This window comes from Balaenoptera ricei, chromosome 18 (assembly GCF_028023285.1).
Source record: "Balaenoptera ricei isolate mBalRic1 chromosome 18, mBalRic1.hap2, whole genome shotgun sequence".
NCBI lineage: Eukaryota > Metazoa > Chordata > Mammalia > Artiodactyla > Balaenopteridae > Balaenoptera > Balaenoptera ricei.
The window spans coordinates 18,027,864-18,041,328 of NC_082656.1; the positions used below are offsets into that span (position 1 = coordinate 18,027,864).

General features: G+C 32.5%; 1 long non-coding RNA gene across 2 annotated transcripts in view; it reads left to right on the plus strand.

Moving 5' to 3' along the window:
- LOC132352476 (uncharacterized) overlaps positions 1-13,465 on the plus strand; it is a 68,012-nt gene that overhangs the window by 38,731 nt on the left and 15,816 nt on the right. For both annotated transcript variants that reach the window (XR_009498728.1, XR_009498729.1), the window contains exon 2: positions 13,159-13,225. This is a non-coding gene — a long non-coding RNA (uncharacterized LOC132352476). The remainder of the gene's footprint in view (positions 1-13,158; positions 13,226-13,465) is intronic.

Genomic DNA, 13,465 nt, shown 5'->3' on the forward strand with positions numbered 1-13,465 from the left:
TGGCGGGAGCGCGGAGAGTCGGGGGTGTGGGGGGAGGGGAGTTGCAGTTTGAGCGGGACGCGGACGCGCTGCGGCTGAGCGGCCGCCGCCCAGCGGATCTGTCAGCAGGACCCCCCGCCCGGGGCCGGGGACGGGGCGCGGCGGGGCTCGGCAGGCAGAGTCTCCTTGACAGGAGGAGGGGGACGAGCGCCCCCTCCCCCATTGCCGAACCGAGCAGTCTTTTATGGCAGTTTTCCCGGCCCGTTGCGGCTGTCTTCCCGTGACAAGAAACTTAAGGTCGGCGGAAAATTGAGGACCCGGAGTAGCGGGTGCCTCCCGGCCGACGTGCGGACAGTACCCTCCGCGGGACCCAGTCGTGTATATTGTCGTCTTTGATGCCAAAGCATGAGATGCCCTAGCAATGTGAGTTTCTCCACGCCGCCCTCCGGCTCTGCGCGCCTGGGTCTCGGCAGGGGTAGCACTGACCGCGTCTGGCTTTTCCAATTTGGACAAGATGGGGCGGGGGCAGGCTTTTGAGGTTTTAGCGGGCTCCTAGGAAAGATGCTGGACTTTCGCTTTTTGCTCGGGATTTTTGTCATTTGCTCTCACGGTGTCGTCCTTTCTTGGGGGGGGGGGCGGGGGTGTGTTCTTGGGTGAGATGAAAGATGGGGCTTCGACCTTGCGATTTCCTTCTCAGAGTCGCACTTTTCTGAGAAGACTTTTTCCTTCTCTAGTCTTTGAAACGTGTCTCAAGGAAAAAGGCAATCTTTGAAACTGTATTGATGTTTTCCTCCCGAAAAGTTTTTACCCGAAGAACTTAACGGTAATTTTGCAATCCCCACCTTTTCTTGGGAGCTCTCTTGACTTTGAGGCGGAAGGAAAAGGGCTATTTGTCTTTCCCTTTAGTGATTTTTTTTCTCGTAGTTTCTACCAGTTTTTACTCGACAACTCTTGAATGATTTGAGCCAGTGACGGCTTTAACTTTAAGTAATACTTTATAGGTAGATAATGGCTTTTGTAAAATTCCTCATTAAAGACGTACCGGATCATGAATCCTTTTCTGCGCTGAAGGCACCCTAGATTAACCCTTTGCTGGTGTGATGTATTGCGTATGGGGCGCGCGACTCTGAGTTGCGAATATGCAGGAGATGATTTTTGCAGCAGCTATTCAGTTGTTCGAAAAGAGGGATAAGGCTTTCAGTCACACACTTTTTAGGACCGCCTGCCTAAAGTTTTTCCCTCTGGAATTGATGTAACGATTGATTGATTTCTTATTTCTGTAAAGATTGGGGGACCCGCCCTCACTTAGAATCTTTCCCCGAAGAGAGTAGGAGAGCGCAAAGTGATGTTTTTCAAATTGTGTCTAACGGAGCTCCCAAAACACCGAACTTGTTACCCCCTGATTGGCTGGAAGGAAGCGGGACTGGGGGGGTTGAATGTTGAACACTAGATTATAATTCTCGACTTTCCAAAAAATTATACATTTAGAAAACCACGTTATGAAACATTAAGACGGGGAGTTTAAAAAAAAAAAGCTGGTGTTTAGTATTTTTTCTTGCATAAAGGATTTTCGAGTGATTTTGAAATGTATATTAAAAGAAAAACCTAGAGAAGACGATTTTCGCAAAATTGTAATTCTGCTGGCTGAAATTACAAGAGTTTTATATATTTGCCCCTGTTCTCTATTGGTTAAAAACTGAGTTTAGGATTTAGGATTTTTTTTATTCCTCTGGCAGAATTTTTTCATCTTAACCTACATGTATTTGTTAGATGCAGATTACGGGAGAATTGTTTCTTTTATTTCCATGAAAAGAAACTTCAATTTTCTTAATGTTAAGAATGAGCACATTCCACATTTTCCACAAAAATTGGATACATTTCTTAAACTTTTCACATATAATTTAAAATATATAGGTTTTGCTAATTCAGCCATTGCAATGGACTTAAAACCTTATTTGCAATAAATTTATGTTGCTTAATTTAGACAATACAACAGGTAAGTAGCACAGGTGCGAGTGTATGATTTCATTTATAAATTCATTATGAAGAAATATATTGCATAGAACAGTGTGGATGTGTTGTGTTTTATTTGGTTAGTTTTCAGTTGTTTAATGTTGCTTGAGACAGCCGTCAATATATTTCTTTTTATTACCAAGCTTGTCATTCCGTTTAGTTGCATCTTGATAAAAGGCGGGTGTGGTTTTCAAAGAAAATCGGTAAACTCACTGATAAACAAGATAGCCGTAGATGGTTTTTTAAAGATTTTTTAATAGAAATTTATATCCTTTTATGAATAGTAATTGAAATTTTGAAACTTAGAGTTTGTATTCTCACATTAGGTCAGATGTGCATTGTGAGAAAATATTCAAATGAAAAGATCCTACGACTTTTATAAATCTCTGTAGAGCTTTAAATATAATTTATATTAATAAGGGGAGTAGCTGAGTTTATAAGTCATACTATTTTGTATTGCCTTCAAAACAAGAATTGGAATGACACAACCTATGTTCATTGCTTTTTTCAAAGCTGTTTATTTTGAGTCATCTCATGAAAATTTCATAAGAGATGCTAATTATCCTCTCTATAAAATTTGCTTTAATGAAACTGTAGGAGACCCTATTTCTATTTTAAATGTAATTTTACCTAAGATACCAGAACCAGTGGGTTTTGCTTTTTCATTGTTTTGGTTTTTGTGTTTTAATTTTCATTCAAATTATTATGTGACTTGGAGAGTTTTGAGGGTAGGATGGGGAAAGGCTTTAAATTCCGCCAGGCTGGTTAAATTTAACCATACTTTTTTAGTGTTTTGGTTTATGGGGTTTTTTCGTTTGTTTTGGGAGGTGATAGGTGAAGGACTGTTTTGTTTAATAAGCCATTTTGAAAAGAAGTGAAGGGGTTCCTTTATTTAAAATACTACACTAAAGCTTGAGAACACACTAGCACCTAAATAAAATCCACAAGCATTCAAAATATTTTCCCTTTTATGTGGTGCTAGATAAGAGGAAGATTTTGGTTTTAGACTTGTGGGCATGTAGGTATGAGTTCCAGCAGATGTATATTATTATATTATGTATATTATCCATATTTCTCTGTAGAAATGGATAACTCTAATTTGTTTTCTATTGTAAGGGCTAGAAAAGTCTTGTATTACCACAGGAAAACAATGGTGGAGAAAGGTGTTGCTACTGTAGCTCAGCTCTTTTTAAAGCTATGTTTACATATTGTGGGGGAGAGGGAACTAGAGAAGGTAAGGTATCAGTCTTCCTGGTAGCATTGATTTTCATTTGTTTGCCCTTCATACTATTTTATAAAAGTGCGGTTTTAGACTTTGTTTTAATGCTGTTGTCTTAGTTGTACATTTACAAAATGTAGCCTCAGGTGTTTGTATGTAACACTGCTTTTTTCCTAATCAGATTAATAATCACTTTTAATGTTTATCTAGAGCTAAGGATGAAAATTTCAAAATACCTTTCATATTCTGGATCCCTTGTTTCATCATGCTTTGTGTGCTACATTTTTGTTTAATTTTTGTTCTGTGGAGACATATATTTTTATCTCTGCTTACTTATTAGTATGTAGTAACTGTTCAGAATGTCACTAAATAACTTCAATCCAGAAATATTAGTCGGTTGATTTGGTTTACAAAAAGAAAAAAAAAATGCCCAGCGACTGTATTAGAGATTTCTTCTACAGGATACATAAGCTTTCTCCAATTAAAAACATCAGAGTATAAATTTACACACGATTTTGAAATTTTATTCTATAAAAATTTGTCTCTCTTATTTTAAAATATTACTGGGCTAAAATTGGCTCTTGTCTTTTTTTCCTTTTGTTTAATGAAGCTTAATAATCTTCACTGATTTCTTTTTAACCCTTTTTTAGAAGAAACAGATTACTGGTCTGATTATAACTAGAAAACACATCTTAGAATTGTCAGAGTATTACTATACATTTTGTTTTGTTTTAATTCAGAAAACTTAGAAACATTGTGTGCCAGGCCACTAATTTTGGCATGTAATTAGAATTCAAACTATGACTTGCTGAAATTTGGTAGCTCCAAATCTCTTAAGGAAATCAGTAATAAACTACCACTTTCTTTGAAATAAGTGTCGAAAATGAGATTAAGCTGCTTTTGCATTTAATTTTTACAAGTGACAGTAGTAGAACTTTAAAGTCTCGATTGTCTTAATATTATAGGAGTAACATCAGTTGTAGAATGTCACATTACTAATATGTGTTTATATATTTTTCTGATTATTTGCATGAACAAATGACTGTAGAGCCTTCCTAGAAATATTGCTTTCTGGTAGGGAAATGATTTTCTCTTGCCTTTTTTTTTCCTTTGCCTGTCTTAAAGATACTTTAAAGGATCTTTCTTTTAGAAAGGCAAGTTTAAAGTATTGGAAATATATAAAAGTATTAAATATATATATGAATTATATTCTTAATATTTTTTATCAAATAATGAGAAGTTAAATACACTTTTGTTTAATCCTGTCATATTTCACTAAAGAATCTTTGCACTGGAAAGACTTGTCGTGGGTTCTGAGTGTAAAAAGCTGTATTTTGTAATAGATTTGAGATTTGAATTTTAATATTTCAAGGTTTTCTTAACATCTTTTTTATCATACACATTTGATTTAATATTTATCTTCTATCTGAACCTCTTTTGTTCTTTATTATCTAGTATTTTTTGTTTCCCTACTATTTAAAAACAACACTTGGCATGGAGTACATATTGGTTTCTTCTATTATCCTGTGATTTTTTTTAATTAAGATATCTTCCTTTACTGTATGCTCACATATAGAAAACTGTCTATATCTTTTGAGGAAGACTATGTACAATTATTCTAATTTTTTTAAATGTCATGGTTTCAGGATTAGTGTTTGTGAGTTATATGTGTGTGTTTTTTGTTATTAAACAATCAGATATTTGGCTGCAGAGGAATAAAGGGTTATTTTATTTTAAATAAAAATGGAAAACTCAGAGCATTGTGGTTTACATATAGTACATTATAAACCTGTGGTAATTTAACAATTTAATATTTTTATATAGTTGATTGCCACTAAATTATTAAGATTCAGGTGAAACAAATGAAAACACCCTTACATACATTTAGTTACACCACCTCTACTTGGACACATTAAAAAAACCAGTGGCCCGATACTCATCCATTTATTACTTATAAATATTTTAATTTGTTTTAAAAGTAATTTCTAAGTTTTGTTCTGTTAGACTGTAATGTCTTAAAACGTTTGGAAATATCAGTATTATTATTCACTCAGGCTTGGCAAAAGACTGAAGTTGAAAATGATGGTAATTTCTGTCACCATTAAAACATACGATAATTTGGGGAGAAAGGTATTTAAAAATTTGTCTCTATCCCTTTGAGTAACTTCTTAAACTGTGGATTTTGTGAGTTTTAGAGGCACAAACTATATTTCTGTTTTCCTTATGGAGTCCCCTTTACCAGTCCTCTGACAACTACCTACATAAACACACACACTCATCTACACTGCTTTCAAAATGAATGCTCTAAAGAGAAATGAAAGCAGAAACATATTAATCTGATTTGTTTGAAGAGGCTTCGGATGATAAAGCATATCACAGGTGTTTCTAATCAAGATATTTCTATTTTTAAAACATTATTTTCAAGTTAGGGTTTCTTTGAATATAGGCAAGATTGGGGTCGTTTTGAAGATCTTACTTCTGTGTTCAGGGATCCACTGTGAAACTGCAGGAGGCGGAAATCTGTTGAGTGTCTTCATGCTATAATACATGACATTTTTATTGCAGGTTTTGACCTTTAGGAGAGAGCCAATTCTGGAGAACAACCTAACTTCTTTGATTGAACATTCACATAATGCATTGGAACATGATAGGAGGTATACTAAAGAACTTTAAAAGCATACAATTTTATATCTTTGCAGTATAATTGAGCTAGACAATTGGTAAAGCCAGAACATTTTGGTGAGCTAAAATCAATATTTACTAATAGACAGAAATCATCCAGCGAAGTGGCCACAGTTGAGTTCTCTTGATTTATTAAAACTTCAGATTTTTTTTTCATATAATTGATGTTCTTATCATCTTGTATTAGGTCCAACTCCAAATGAATTTATTTATTCTAAAAATAAGTGTATATATAATGATCTTTCTTTTTTTTTCTTAAGGTTGTTATTACAGTGTTATATGTAAAAGACTTAAATAGTGGATTTTTTCATATTATAAAATGGAAGGTTTAAATCAAATGGAATTTGGTGTTTCGCTCTTTGACAGGTATAGTGGTAGATAGACCCTACAAAATCAGATAAGATTAATGAGAATATTTTAAGAGAATTTAAAGTATTCCAAGGACTGTCCTAACCAAAAGTGGCAATTTGGTTGAAACTGAAAAACCCACTTTCTTAAGCAGAAACTAGCATCTTACTCATAGGTACTCTGAGTGAAATATTTAAATTGTTCATATCAAAAGTTGCAAACTCTTTAAAAATAAACTGTAGAATTCCAGAACTTCCAGTGACTTTGGTCTTTACCTCCAAAATACTTTATCACAGAACCACTTTTCCAGCATGTTTATTTGCTTTGAAATAAAATTTATTTTATAGTTTTAGTTGAAGTTTTCAGATACTTAGCTGATAAAAATTTTGGCTGTTTTCTAAATTGTAATCTGGTATAGTGAAAATTCATTGAACAGTATTACTAAGTATTGGTTAAGTTTTGATTAGTAAAGTATAAATTACATGAAACACTAACCATAATATGTTTTTTAAAACACTATTTGCTAAGTAAAGTGAGGTTTACTAAAAGATAACATAATATAATTTTTTCTTTAAATTTTTTTTCACCTAAAAATATTTACTTTATATACTTAAGATATAGGAAATCACAAAGGTTTGTTTTCATAAGAAGAGTGTAATCTTAGTCTTTAAGAGTGAGGTGTATTTATCACCATGGCCATAGAACTGCTTTTATCTTTAAAGAATGTTAAAAAAATTTTTAAGTAAATTCTCAGATGCATGTTTAAGAATGTGTTTGAACATTGAGGTACATATCAAAATACTTTAAAAATCAGATATTTCTGTTTTATTAGATATTAGGTGATCCAGGAATGTGAATCCGTTGACAGTTAAGGTTAAGTAAAACATTAAAATTTAATAGAAATCAGTTTGATGTAAGGGTGGAGTTCAGATATTGGTGTCATTATACTGTAAGGTGCTTGTCTGAGATAAATACAAGGTATAGAAAGTCTTCATAACTTTGATTTGAGAATGTTATAAAAAAGCAGCTTAGTTTGGATAGGATGAAAATGAATACAGTTTTTGCCCTTTAACTTAACCAGTGTTTTCTAGGTTAGAGAACATTAAGATGAAAAGTGAAAAATCCAATTTCTGGGTATCTGGGTGGGGGGGGAAATCCAGGTTCAGTTTATCACTTTCAATTCATATATCTTTATACACAGTCTTAATGAGTTAAATGGGGAAAGAGAGACAGCTTTTGAATTTATATTGTGGAAAAGATATAAATTAGAGTTGTTCCTGATTTAGAGAGTTTATGATTTGTGATCTCTGAAGTTGTCAAAACTTATTGTTTAGACACAAGTATTTAGCATCATGAAATTGTCCTATCGATAGCTTACAAACTTCCAAATTTTTAGCTTAGTAAGTAATTTAACATCTAAAAGAGTTGGTGTAGATATTAACAGTTTTCTTCTATTTGGTCAGTTCTTACAGAGTAAGAAACTTTAACCTAATTAGTAGTATGTGTTATTTTAGGAGACAGGTTAATAAGGGCTTTTACTGCTACATGTGATTGGCTATCCCTTAAAGGACATTTTGTAAGGATTTTGGCTGTTTTTAATTTACAAACCTGATTATCTAACTAAACCTTAACATGTAGTTCATTATAACAGAATTTGGGGGAAAGGATTTATTGTGTTACATTTTTTACAGTGATAGATTTCTATCTTATTTGTGCAATATTTATATTTTTGGATAAGTGCATTTTCAGGGTTAAATAATGTTTATTTTCAGGAAAATTCTTAATTGTTCCCAAAATACAGTTATACTGTCAGTGTTCTAGTTTTATTGAAATAGTTATCCTTAGGGGGAGAAGAATATTTGGATAACTAGAATAGAGGTAATTTAACATATCTACGTATGAAGGGACTTGAAATTATTCATATTTGTCGTTGATGTATAGTGCTAGTATATAAGGACAACTTATATTTTAAGCAGTTTGTCAGCTATAAAAATTTTCTTTGAGGTTTTATGGTGTTGCTGAGGATTCATTAAAGAGTAGACACAATTTCTTAATGAAAAAATTTTAAATGTTTATTTGAGGCAGTGTTGTACATGTGTGTATTTTATGTTTTCTTTTTCTGACTAGCAAATAGATCCTTAATCTGTTTCAGTTTTCTTCAGATAAGACGTAATGCATCAGAATTGTATTGTCTGATAAGCATTTTCAAAAGGCAATATTTAATTAATGTCAGGACTTAGTTTTTTTATTTAATATCATTTTGAAGTAGAATTTCAGTTCTCAGCACCACAAACCACACTTTTGATATTTCATTAACATATGTGATTTGGCTTAGTTTTACTTTCCTATTTTCATGGTTAGAGTCACTTGGAAGAGAAACATGCAGCCTGATTCAAATGTAGTTGCTGAGACTGATTAATTGACTGGTTAATCGTTTATTAATTTATTATTGTTTGTAAATGTCTTAATTTTTAAAAATCTTTCTTTGATATTTGCTGTTACTATTTCTTATTGGATAGCTTTCATAATAAACAAATATATTTAGTAATTTTGTTATACTGTGATCCTCAGATTTTTTTTTTTAATTTTTATTATTAACATTGTTATGAGCTGCTGCTAAGCAGAAAAGTGACTTTTTCAATTTTGATAAAAATTAAAGATTGGGGTTTTTTAACAAAATATCTGAATTGTAAATATTACTATATTTTATACTTTTATTTATCTCAAACCTAGCCTTCTTGACTAGCTATTTAAGTTTATCAGCCTATTCTTGCATTTAAAAAATAATTTACAGATTTCCTAATTTTTCTGACTTTTTAAATATTTTTCAGAATCAAAAATACTTAAAATGTTAAAAAATAAGAATTTCTTTTAAATTTAAAGTTATAAGTCCGTAAATAGAGTCATTTAAGTTTAAAGATAATTTGACAGAACAAATATTTCTATTTCTGTTAGTCATCAATTGATAGGTACTTACTAAGTTTTTAACTTTGTATTACACATTCATAGTAGGTTAATTACATGTGGAAATTTTTTTTAATAGCTGGAACTTTTGTAAAAACTTTATGGGCTAAAATCTTACTTATTTGCTAATAGTGTCTGATGTCAAACATATATTGGTGATTAGATATGTGGAACCTGGGAGACTGGAGCTCTTTATTAAGCATAATATAATTTCATTTCTTGATTAAAGTTTAGATGCTTGCTTATTTTCCAGAAGAATGGCTAGGGAAGATAGTCTTTATGAATTCACCCTGAACCTGGTTAAAACTCTTCTGAGAATTTTGATAACTGAGCAGTTAAATCTAAACTAGGAGCTGAAGTGTCATTACATGTGTCATTAATTTTTTTCCTTAGATACATTACAGGTTCCATTTCTAATCAAAACATCAATTTTGTCTTTTCTTCTCTCTCCATCCCACTTTTTAAAGAAAAAATTCCTTCTTAACTAATTTTATCATGTAATGAGAAAAGCAGACTTACTAGGTAGGTTGACCTGAGCCAGTTTTTTCCTCTGTGTGTTAGTTGCATATGCTTTTCTCAGCTTGCTGCTTCAGTGGCAGCAACAGTGAATAAACAAGTATCACCACAGCCCTTGTTCTTGCTCTTTACAGTTGGGAGCAGGGTCTGAGAGATTGCTGCTGCTTGTCAGCTATTGTACAGAATAGCATCAATATGCAATAATGGTGGCCAACAGAGCCTGCACCCACCAGCTTTTACAGACCAAGTGAGAGAGGCCAAACTGTCAGTGTAATCCATATATAGTATAATGAATACATTCTTTGACAAAAAGGTATTTTATTCCCAAAGCAGCTTAAAGAGAACAGTAGATGCTTATAGTTCTTAGACTTTTACTGTTTTTTACTATTTACTCTGGTTTTAGTTCATTTAATTTTTATTCGGTTAATTCCATCTGTTTGAATGGAAAACTTTCTTGATTCTGAAAGTATTTATGGTATGTTCCATGCTTTGGTAGGCTAGAATAAATTATTAATAGTTGCTGATAACACAAGTTAGGTAGTACACTTGAGGAAAGAAAAGTTGACTATGGCCACATAGGAGTGTTTCTTTCACTTTGGGACCATATGCTAAGCCCCATATTATCTTTATTTTATAGCCCGGTCTAAACAAGGCCAAATTTTTGTTGATTTCACTGTAACTAAAAAGAACAACGCCCTGTACTACTTGGTGTTGTGTATAAAGACAAAGCGGGCTGCAGGTGAAAGTGCGTAAGTCTTTACTTTTTCTTACTATTAAAATAATGTCTTATATCTGAACTTTGTATATGGAAAGTTCAGATTATTCTAAATCTTTTGGAAATAGGACTCTGTAATTTCAAATAGTATAAAAGAGTGGTTTTGATTTTTAATGATTTGAATTTGCACAGATGTGCATAACCTAAATACTATCTGTATATTTTTCTCCTCTTTTGTATCCAAATTCCAATAGGTTGTAGATAAAGGGAAGTGAATATTGGATTTCTGTTACAATTCTGATTTCATTTGTAGCATTCTTGGTGGAAAACTACAAATGGTGTTTTTAGTGTGTAAGCCTAATGCCCCATCTGAAAGTCCAACATTTACAATAGCATTCTTTTAAAAAGGTAACCATGGGGTGTTTTGTTGGTTGGTTGGTTGGTGTGGGTTTTTTTTCCTTGATACTACAGTGTGTTTTCATTAATATGTTGATGTAATTTAATAGATAACATATTAATTACTGTTACCTACCCTTAACCAAAAAAGTGAGTTACATAATGCTTTATATTGAAAATACCTTGTTTTTACTACTAATTACTGTGTAAAGTATCTGTGGACCACCTGTACCAGAATAACCTAGACTAAAGCATTTTTCCAGATGTGCTGAATCAGAATCTCTGGAGCTGGACTTAGGAATTTGTGTTTTTTATAAGCACTAAGTGAGTTTTTTTTTTTTTTTTAGAAGCACCACATGTGAGAACACTGCCCAAAATGAATTGGGGAAGGATTCTTCACACTAATAAACCATTTACATTTTCTGCTTTTTTTTTTCCTCTAAGCTCAGTAACTAATTATGAATCTTATCATTTCTAACACAGTGGCTCTAGATTAAGTCTTGCTATTTCTTCAGTCATATGAAGAAAACCTACCTATATTATGAGAGCTTATTTTTGTTCAAGTACCTTGGACCAAATTTTAAGTATTTGTTTGGAACATTTAGTATACCTCTAGTTAACCTGTACTTGATGAAAACAGAGGGAATTGATCACTTAAGAATTTTTTAAATTTTCAGTTAGATAGTAGCTATTCATCTTAAATGTACCTCTAAATATGTATTGGAGAAAATACAGAAAGGAGAACTTTTCATATGCTGCTTGTGAAAGCATTTGGATCATCCTACTAAAGTTGAAGATATACATAGGCTTTAACTCAACAATTCCATTCCTAGATGTTTTAGATAAACTAACACATTTGTAGTAAAGTCTTATTTATTTTTACTTTTAATAGGAAAAAATTGAAAGCAATGTAAATGTTAAGTAACAGGAGAATGGCAAATTTGTGACATAGTTGTGTGATAAAAAATGTTTATTATACAGCTATTAAAATGAGAGCTATGTGTATCATCACAGATGAATGTCTTCAGCAAACAAAAAAAAGTTGCAGAAGATTAGATACAGTATGATAACATTATATGAAGCTTGAAAGCAATGATACATATTGTTTTAAATACTTGAATTTGTAATAATAGTGTAAAAAGATGCATAGGAATTAAATACCACATTCAGGATTGTGATTATGTCTTAGGAGAGAGGGGAATGGGATCCAAGGTATGGTACAAAAGGAACTCAACTATATGTGTAGTTTTTTTTTTTCTTAAAAAAAAAAAAAAGTAAATAAATAAAAGCAAAGTAAGTATGACAGAATATTAGAATTCAATACAGCTGCATTGGAGGGCCAGGGGTAGGATGTGGGGATTCATTTTACTATTCTCTTGATTTTTCTGTGGATTTGAAATATTTATTTTTCAAATAAGTTTTAAAAATGTACTGTCCTTTTTGGTGAAGATATTCTACAATAAGATATACACTTGGAATACTCCATTAAGGGCATGGATTGGATTTATTCTATTCTATGTCTTGTAGTAAGTGCTTAAGTGTTAGTTGGTGTACGAACTACAATTTATAATCATGGCCCACAGAAATCAAACATTCTAACCAACTTAAGTTGCTAGGATATTTTTAAATTTTAAATAAATTCTTTTATTTTTGAAGATGAGAGCCATACTGTTTCCTTCCTTTGCATACTGGCTTTTAATCCTTCCTACTCTTATAAGTAAAGGACAACCATGGAAATAGTTTCTCTTTTTTTATCACTACTCTTTCATTTACTCTTTAATTCAGGCAATTTCATGACTGTGTTTTCTTTTCTTTTGGCCATAGATCATAGCATACTGTTTTCAGAAATTTCTTCATGCATTTTAAGCTCCAACTTAAGCTTTGTATTTATACTGTATTACAGTAGAATTCTTGGAATTGGGCAGTATACAGATTTGTAGATTTCATGTGTATGTGTGTGAGAGAAAGAGGAAGAGATTGGTCAATGTTGAGGTATGATACTGAATTTATCTTAAAATATCTGCAATTATATGATGTCTTCCAGAAGCCTCAGTGTGCTCCAAGTTAGATATTGAAGTGTGAGTTTTAGTTACACTTACATATTTGACTTTTAAACTTCAAGAGGGTGATAGTAATAGAAAAGTGAATTTAAAAAATTAATGATAGTACTCTGTACTGAAATATATAAATGCTGCTGCTAGGTATTTCTAATCTGTGATTGTTCAGTGCTGTATAAGGATCAAAAAACAATGATTGTCAGTTGAAAATTGTCTAACTTATATAATGTGATCAGATTTTTTAAGTCTTCCCTCTTATTTTTTCCTAGGTGAATAACAACAAAATGAAGACCATAATAAAACAAGCCCCCTACTTAGCCCTGCAATTCTTACCTTGTAAGTACTAACTCACAGTCCCCCTGCCATTGCTGTAAAAAGTTACTGTTTGGTGTCATATTTTGCTATATTTCTGAATTTTTTTTCTGCCATCCTAGAATGACAACTTTCTAACCTCCCCTGACCCCCAAACACATTGAAGTTCGATGTTAATTTAGTCCGTTTTAGAGCAAAAATAATGTCATTGCCTTGGGTAAGTTTTCTGTTTTGGAAAGGATTTTACAGCCAGGCCCTATCATC